The sequence below is a fragment of the Cebus imitator genome, unplaced genomic scaffold (assembly GCF_001604975.1).
Source record: "Cebus imitator isolate Cc_AM_T3 unplaced genomic scaffold, Cebus_imitator-1.0 Scaffold192, whole genome shotgun sequence".
NCBI classification, from domain to species: domain Eukaryota; kingdom Metazoa; phylum Chordata; class Mammalia; order Primates; family Cebidae; genus Cebus; species Cebus imitator.
This window is the reverse complement of record NW_016107507.1, coordinates 1480169-1488998: the sequence shown is the minus strand read 5'-3', so window position 1 is coordinate 1488998 and position 8830 is coordinate 1480169. Positions and strand designations below refer to the sequence as shown.

Genomic DNA, 8830 nt, shown 5'->3' with positions numbered 1-8830 from the left:
TGTTTTTTTGAGATGGAGTCTTGCTCTGTTGCTCAGGCTGAAGTGCAGTGGCGTGATTGATCTCGGCTCACTGCAACTTCCAACTTCCAGGTTAAAGCAAGTCTCATGCCTCAGCCTCCTGAGTAGCTGGGATTACAGGCGCCTACCACTATGTCCAGCTAATTCTTTTTAATTTTTAATAGAGACAGGGTTTCATCATGTTGGCCAGGCTGGTCTTGAACTTGTGACCTCAGGTGATCCACCCACCTTGGCCTCCCAAAGTGCTGGGATTACAGGCATGAGCCACCGTGCCCGGTCTACTTTAGTATATTTTCTAATGTTAAACCATTTGTATATTTCTTGGAAATCCTATTTATACTTATACATGTATGCATTGCTGGATACTTCATTGTTGGATAATTCATATATAGTGGAATTGAGAGCTAGACTTAACGACTGTCTAAAGTAACTGGTGGCTAGATGATTCTATGATTTATTTTCAAGGATTCTCTGATTTACACAAGAAATTTAAAAGGACAGATACATGATACTTTTTCCTCAGGAGAGAAAACTGAAACTTTAAAACATTACATGATCAGTCCAATATGACACATTGGAAATGGACTTATGTGGAGTGGTTGTCCTTACCACTTACTGGTGTGTGAACCCAGCGTTCCTCTGTGCAATAGAGATTATAATGGTCCCTATCTCATGTAGCTGCTGGAGATCAAAAGCAACATTGCTTGTAAAGTGCTTTGCACAATGCCTAGCACATGGTTGAAAACTCATTCATGTATTCATTTATTCTTTCAACAAATAATTGTACACCTGCCATGTGTCCTAAGAACAGGGGACATAGCATAAAATAAGATACAAGAGGACTTTGTTTTCATGAAGTCTTTATTCTAGATAATAAATCATACAGAAGAAAATGGAAGGCTAGGTGCAGTGGCTCATGCCTGTAATCCATGCACTTTGGAAGGCTGAAGCAAGAAGATTGCTTGAACTCAGGAGTCCAAGACCAGCCTGGGAAGCATAATGAGAACACGTTTCTACACAAGAAATTTAGAAGTTAGCTGGGTGTGGTGGCACATGCCTGTAGTTTGAGCTACTCAGGAGGCTAAAGTGGGAGGATCATAATCATACCACTGCACTCCAGCCTGGGTGACAGAGTGAGACCCTGTCTCAAAAAAAAAAAAAAAAAAAAGAAATGTCACTTGTATAATTAAAAAAGAATGCATGTGTGGAAAAAAATCGTGGCTTGGTCTAAGGTAGCATGCAGGCTTAGAGAGAAATGGATGGGTTTAGAATATATTTTGAGGCATAATCAATGAGATTTACTGATGGATTAGATGTATGGGTGAGTGTTAGTGTTCTAAACTCCAACACTATTTGTGACTACTGTAGATAAATGGTTTGAGGAAAAGAGAACAATTCAGGACTCCTAGCTTGATGATTCAAATAACAAGGTCATGCTATTGACTGAAATCAGAATGTTTAGGGGAGGAACAGATTTTTTTCCCCAAGAGGAAACAAAAGTTGATTTTCAGGAAAAATTAACCACCATTATTCTGTTGATATTTGTCAAGTAAAACATTGTCAGTAACAGTTTTACAAAATAAGTATAAAACATTTCTGTATGTGATTATTTTTTATATAAATTCCAAGAATGTTATCTGAAAAAATAATTTTCCTCCATAGAAGTGTAAATGAATTAAAAAAAAAAAACATATATCATAGGCAGAGTAACCTTTCCAGCATCCAGGCACACCTGATACTCCGTATTTACTTTCTTTAGTAGTTCTGATATTGGCCAACCAAAGCTCACCTTTGAAGGAAAATGTTCTTTGACTTAAACACAGAACACTGTTCAGTAGCTCTTTGATTAGATTATGCATAAAATTAATATGTATGTCACTCACTGGAGATTAAGTAATTAAGATGCTCTTAATTTTGCTGGGGAAACATTACAACTCTCATTATTTTAATGGACTGGTGGACTCCAGGGAGTTGCCAATAGGATGCAATATCTTGCCTTCCAAGTTAGCAAAATATGCAATTTTCACTAGCAACCTAAATGTGTAAGCTTTTGATGACCTGTATAGAAATAAATCATCTCAAGTCAATTCTTAGAGGATAGAATATTCTTAAAATATGAATCATAATTTGTATAATGGTGGTTTTGTTGTTAGTGCCACTTAGTCATTAAAGACTGTAGTCGGGGAGTGAGTGGTCTTTTAATCTTTGCTTTGAGAGGGATCCCCAAGGCCCTAAGGCACTCTCAGGGCAACAGCACAGATGTCTCTACATTCTGTGAGATTGTCTGTTAGTAGCCTTACTATGGATGACTAATGGGTCTGTACAAACGACGTAATTGCACTGCAGTGTTTGCACGGGAAATTCAAAAAGACAAATGTTTTCTTTTGTTAAACATATATTTTGTCTTGTTTCAAAAATCTACATAGCTAGCTTATTAAAAAACCAAAAATGTAGACAGTGTGACCTACTCTACAATCCTGAATTGCAATTCCTGTTTCATCTTAATAAGTTTCTGGTTAATTATTTAAGCCTGTCATATTAGCAGTAAGTCCAGTGTCTCCCTCCATGGGTTCAGGCCCTCCTCCTCCTGAGTTGTCAAAAAGACAATAAAATAAATATGACATTTTAGGTTTTCTGATCCCAAAGTCTATCCCAAATTTTATACTAAGTGGAGAGAGCCCTGATCCAATCAATCCAATAATGCTGTTGCTTCTTGTATCTACCAGTGTTGCCTCTTGGTCCTCCAGAATTCAGTGATGAAGCTTGTCTATTCTGTAAGGGACCTCCATGATCCATTTCTCTGGGAAGTAAGTTCTGGCTGTTGAAGGGAGGTGACATTATCCCCTTGTCTTAGACCATTTTGTGTTGCTATAATAGAATACCTGAGACTGGGTAATTTATAAAGAACAAAGATTTATATCTTACGGGTTTAGAGGTTAGGAAGTCCAAGGTCAAGGGGCCTGCATCTGGTAAAGGCTTTCTTGCTGTGTTATCCCATGGCAGAAGGCAGAAGGGCAAGACAGAGGAAGGGGGCCAAACTCATCCCTTTATCAGGATCCCACTCCCGAGTTAATATTACTAGTCTGTTCACCCATTCACCTCTTTAAAGTCCCACCTGTCAACACTGTTGCATTGGGGATTAGGTTCCAACATATTAACTCTGGGGAATGTATTCAAATCATAGCACCTCTCAATTCCACATTTGATCAAATGTTTTCATAAACTACCTATTCTGTGCTAGGCACTGTTCAGCATACCAGGGACATTCCTGAGAATTAAGAATGAAACAGACAAATTTCTGTATATAGCATATATGCTGTTGGGGATCCCGGTCAACAAGTTCCCAAATTTATGTAAGATCATGAAAAGAAAGATGCTACCAACTAAATTGTGACAAGCTGTCTACTGGAAAGTGATTCTGATTTCAAAGATGCGATATCATTTAAAAAGATAGAAGGAAAGAAAGAAGAAAAAGAAAAAGATGAGCTGCGTTATACACAAAGCAAACTCTCAGATAAGCATTTGAGTGCAAGTAATTTTTTTTTTTTTTTTTGTAGACAGCAACAGGGGAGTGGGCATGTGAGATAGAAAACAGAGAAAGCCAGTCAGGGTAAAAGAGTCACAGTTACTTACAGAGAAGAAAGTCGTTAGTGTGCCCAAAAGGATGAGTGCCAAGGGGATCCCAGAGGAACACTAATAATTTCCATCACTATGAGCATCTTTGGATTGTTGAACAGTGAGTTTAGATGATAATAAACACCAGAGTAAGGCTACGGAGGTGAGGGCAGTAAAGCCATTTCAGAGAGTATAGAGGGAAGTGAGTAAGGTAGCATTTGAGAAAGTGACATTTGAGCAGAAACCTGAGTGTTGAGAATTAAATCATAGGTATTTAGAGGGAAGGTTATCCAGTGGAAGGAATAGCTGGTGTAAAGGCCCTGAGACAGGAAAGAACTTGGTAGATTCAGGGAACTAAAAGAGCCATTTTGGGTGAAGCATGATCACTGATGAGAGAAATGAGAGGGAATGCCTTTGGTCACATTGAAAAGAACCCAATCATGTGGAACTTCGTAGCCATGGCAAGGAATTTGGAGTATAATCTGTTTCTGTTTTTTTTTTTTTAAATATGTATTTCATTGCACTTTAGGTTCTGAGGTATATGTAAAGAACATGCAGGATTGTTGCATAGGTACATATGTGGTAATGTGGTTTGCTGCCTCCATCCTCATCACCTATGTCTGGCATTTCTCCCCATGTTATCCTTCCCCAACTCCCCACCCTCCTCTGTCCCTTCCCTAGTCCCCCTCAACAGACCCCAGTGCGTGATGCTCCCCTCCCTGTGTCCATGTGTTTTCATTGTTCAACACCTACCTATGAGTGAGAACATGCAGTGTTTGATTTTCTGTTACTGTGTCAGTTTGTTGAGAATGATGGTTCCCAGGTTCAACCATGTCCCTACAAAGGACACAAACTAATCGTTTTGTACGGCTGCATAGTATTCCATGGTGTATATGTGCCACATTTTCCGTGTCCATTTTATCATAAGTGGGCATTTGGGTTGGTTTCAGGTCTTTGCTATCGTAAACAGTGCCACAATGAACATACTTGTGCATGTGTCTTTATAATAGAATGATTTATAATCTTTTGGATATATACCCAGTAATGGAATTGCTGAGTCAAATGGAATTTCTATTTCTATCTCCTTGAGGAATCACCACACTGTCTTCCACAATGGTTGAACTAGTTTACACTCCCATCAACAGTGTAGAAGTGTTCCTATTTCTCCACATCCTCTCCAGCATATGTTGTCTCCAGATTTTTTAATGATTGCCATTCTAACTAGTGTGAGATGGTATCTCAATGTGGTTTTGATTAGCATTTCTCTAATGACCAGTGATGATGAGCATTTTTTCGTATGTTTGTTGGCCTCATATCTGTCTTCTTTTGAAAAGTGTCTGTTCATATTCTTCGCCCACTTTTGAATGTTTTTTTTTTTTTTTCCTTGTAAATCTGTTTTAGTTCTTTGTAGATTCTGGATATTATCCCTTTGTCAGATGGGTAGATTGCAAAAGTTTTTTGCCATCTGTTGGTTGCCAGTTCACTTTAATGAATGCTTGTTTTGCTGTGCAGAGGCTCTAAAGTTTAATTAGATCCCATTTGTCTATTTTGGCTTTTGTTGCCAATGCTTTTGGTGTTTTAGTCATGAAATCCTCGCCTATGCCTATGTCCTGAATGGTTTTGCCTAGGTTTTCTTCTAGGGTTTTTATGGTGTTAGGTCTTATGCTTAAGTCTTTTTTCCATCTGGAGTTAATTTTATTGTAAGATTCAGGAAGGGGTCCAGTTTCTGCTTTCTGCATATGGCTAGCCAGTTTTCCCAACACCATTTATTAAACAGGGAATACGTTCCCCATTGCTTGTTTTTGTGAGGTTTGTCAAAGATCAGATGGTTGTAGATGTGCGGCATTGCCTCTGAGGCCTCTGTTCTGTTCCATTGGTCTATATCTCTGTTTTGATACTAGCACCATGCTGTTTTGATTACTGTAGCCTTGTAGTATAGTTTGAAGTCAGGTAGCATGATGCCTCCAGCTTTGTTCTTTTTGCTTAGGATTATGTTGGCTATGTGGGCTCTCTTTTGGTTCCATGTAAAGTTTAAGGTGGTTTTTTCCAGTTCTGTGAAAAGGATCATAGGTAGCTTGATGGGGATAGCATTGAATCTATAAATTATTTTATGTAGTATGGCCATTTTCACAATATTGATTCTTCCTAACTATGAGCATGGAAGGTTTTCCATCTGTTTGTGTCTTCTCTTATATCCTTGAGCAGTGGTTTGTAGTTTCTCCTTGAAGAGGTCCTTTACTTCCTTTGTTAGTTGTGTTCCTAGGTATTTTATTCTCTTTGTAGCAATTGTGAATGGTAGTTCATTCTTGATTTGGCTCTCTTTGTTATTGGTGTATAAGAATGCTTGTGATTTCTGTACATTGATTTTATATCCCGAGACTTTGCTGAAGTTGCTTATCAGTTTCAGGAGATTTTGGGCTGAAATGATGGGGTCTTCTAAATATACAATCATGTTGTCTGCAAATAGAGACAATTTGACTTCTTCCTTTCCTAATTGAATACCCTTTATTTCTCCATCTTGCCTGAAATATCTGGCTAGAATTTCCAATACTGTATGGAATAGGAATGGTGAGAGAGGGCATCCTTGTCTAGTGCCACATTCAAAGGGAATGCTTCCAGTTTTTGCCCATTCAGTATATTGGCTGTGGGTTTGTCATAAATAGCTTTTATTATTTTGAGATATGTTCTGTCAATACCTAGTTTATTGAGAGTTTTTAGCATAAAGGGCTGTTGAATTTTGTTGAAGGCCTTCTCTGCATCTGTTGAGATGATCATGGGGTTTTTGTCTTTAGTTCTGTTTATGTGGTGAATTACATGTATAGAGTTGTGCATGTTAAACCAGCCTTGCATCCCTGGAATGAAGCCTACTTGATCATGATGGATAAGCTTTTTGATGTGCTATTGGAATTGGTTTGCCAGTATTTTATTGAAGATTTTTGCATCTATGTTCATCATGGATATTGGCCTGAAGTTTTCTTTTCTTCTTAAGTCTCTGCCAGGTTTTGGTATCGGGGATGATCTTGGTCTCATAAAATGATTTGGGAAAGATTCCCTCTTTTTGGATTGTTTGGAATAGTTTCAGAAGGACTGGTTCCAGCTGCTCTTTGTATGTCTGGTACAATTTGGCTGTCAACCCATCTGGACCTGGGCTTTTTTTGGTTGGTAGGCTATTAATTGCTGCCTCAACTTTGGCCTTTGTTATTGGTCTATTCAGGGTTTTGACATCTTCCTTGGTTTAGGCTTGGGAGGGTGCAAGTGTCCATGAATTTATCCATTTCTTCCAGGTTTACTGATTTATGTGCATAGAGGTGTTTATAGTAATCTCTGATTGTAGTTTGTATTTCTGTGGAATTTGTGGTGATATCCCCTTTATCATTTTTTATTGCATCTATTTGATTCTTCTCTCTTTTCTTTTTTATTAATTTAGCTGGTGGCCTACTTTGCCGATTTTTTGAAAAAAACCAGCTCCTGGATTTATTGATTTTTTAAGGGTTTTTTTGTGTCTCTGTCTCCTTCAGTTCTGCTCTGATCTTAGTTATTTCTTGTCTTCTGCTAGCTTTTCAGCTTTTTTGATCTTGCTCCTCTATCTGTTTCAATTTTGATGATAGGGTGTTGATTTTAGATCTTTTCTTGCTTCTTATATGGGCATTTATTGCTATAAATTTTCCTCTAGACACTGCTTTAAATGTGTCCCAGAGATTCTGGTACATTGTGTCTTTGTTCTCACTGGTTTCAAAGAACATCTTTATTTCTGCCTTCATTTCATTATTTATCCAGTCAACATTCAAGAGTCAGTTGTTCAGGTTCCATGAAGTTGTGTAGTTCTGAGTTAGTTTCTTAATCCTGAGTTCTAATTTGATTGCACTGTGGTCTGAGAGACTTTTTGTTATGATTACCATTCTTTTGCATTTGCTGAGGAGTGATTTACTTCCAATTATGTGGTCAATTTTAGAGTAGGTACGATGTGGTGCTGAGAAGAATGTATATCTGTGGATTTTGGGTGAAGAGTTCTGTAAATGTCTGTTAGGTTTGCTTGGCCCAGATCTGAGTTCAAGTCCTGGATATCCTTGTTAATTTTCTGTCTCATTGATCTGTCTCATATTGACAGTGGAGTGTTAAAGTCTCCCACTATTATTTTGCAGGAGTCTAAGTCTCTTTATAGATCACGAATAACTTGCTTTATGTATCTGGATGCTCCTGTTTTGGGTGAGTATGTATGTAGGATCACTGGCTCTTCTTGTTGTATTGATCCTTTCACCATTTTGTAGTGTCCTTCTTTGTCTCTTCTGATCTTTGTTGGTTTAAAATCTATTTTATCAGAGACTAGGATTGCAACTCCTGCTTTTTTTGTGCTCTTCATTTTCTTGGTAAATCTTCCTTCCTCCCTTTATTTTGAGCCTTTGTGTATCCTTGCGTGTGAGATGGGTTTCCTGTATACAGCACACTGATAGGTTTTGACTTTTTATCCAATTTGCCAGTCTGTGTCTTTTGATTGGGGCATTTAGTCCATTTACATTTAAGGTTAATACTGTTATCTGTGAATGTGATCCTGCCATTTTGATCCTAGCTGGTTGTTTTGCCCATTAGTTGATGCAGTTTCTTCATTGTGTCATTGCTCTTTACGATTTGGTATGTTTTTCGAGTGACTAGTACTGCTTTTCCTTTCTATGTTTAGTGCTTCTTTCAGGAGCTCTTGTAAAGCAGGCCTGGTGGTGATGAAATCTCTGAGCAATTGGTTGTTCATAAAGGGTTTTATTTCTCCTTCACTTATGAAGCTTAGTTTGGTTTGATGTGAAATTATAGGTTGAAAGTTCTTTTCTTTAAGGATGTTGAATATTGGCCCCCACTCTCTTCTGGCCTGTAGGGTTTCTGCTGAGAGGTCCGCTGTGAGTCTGATGGGCTTCCCTTTGTGGGTAACCTGACCTTTCTCTCTGGCTGCTCTTGACATGTTTTCCTTCATTTCAACCCTGGTGAATCTGATGATTATGTGCCTTGGGGTTGCTGTTGTTGAGGAATATCTTGGTGGGGTTTTTTTTATTATTTCCTGGACTTAAATATTGGCCTGCCTTGCTAGATTGGGGAAGTTCTCCTGGATAATATCCTGAAGAGTGTTTTCCAGCTTGGATTCATTCTCTCAGTCACATTCAGGTATACCTATCAAAGGTAGATTAGGTCTTTTCACATAATCCCATATTTC

The 8830-nt window shown here is 38.3% G+C and overlaps 1 protein-coding gene across 46 annotated transcripts in view; it reads left to right on the top strand.

The window, feature by feature from the left end:
- NRCAM (neuronal cell adhesion molecule) overlaps window positions 1-8830 on the top strand; it is a 315528-nt gene that overhangs the window by 107467 nt on the left and 199231 nt on the right. The gene's annotated exons all lie outside the window — the stretch shown is intronic.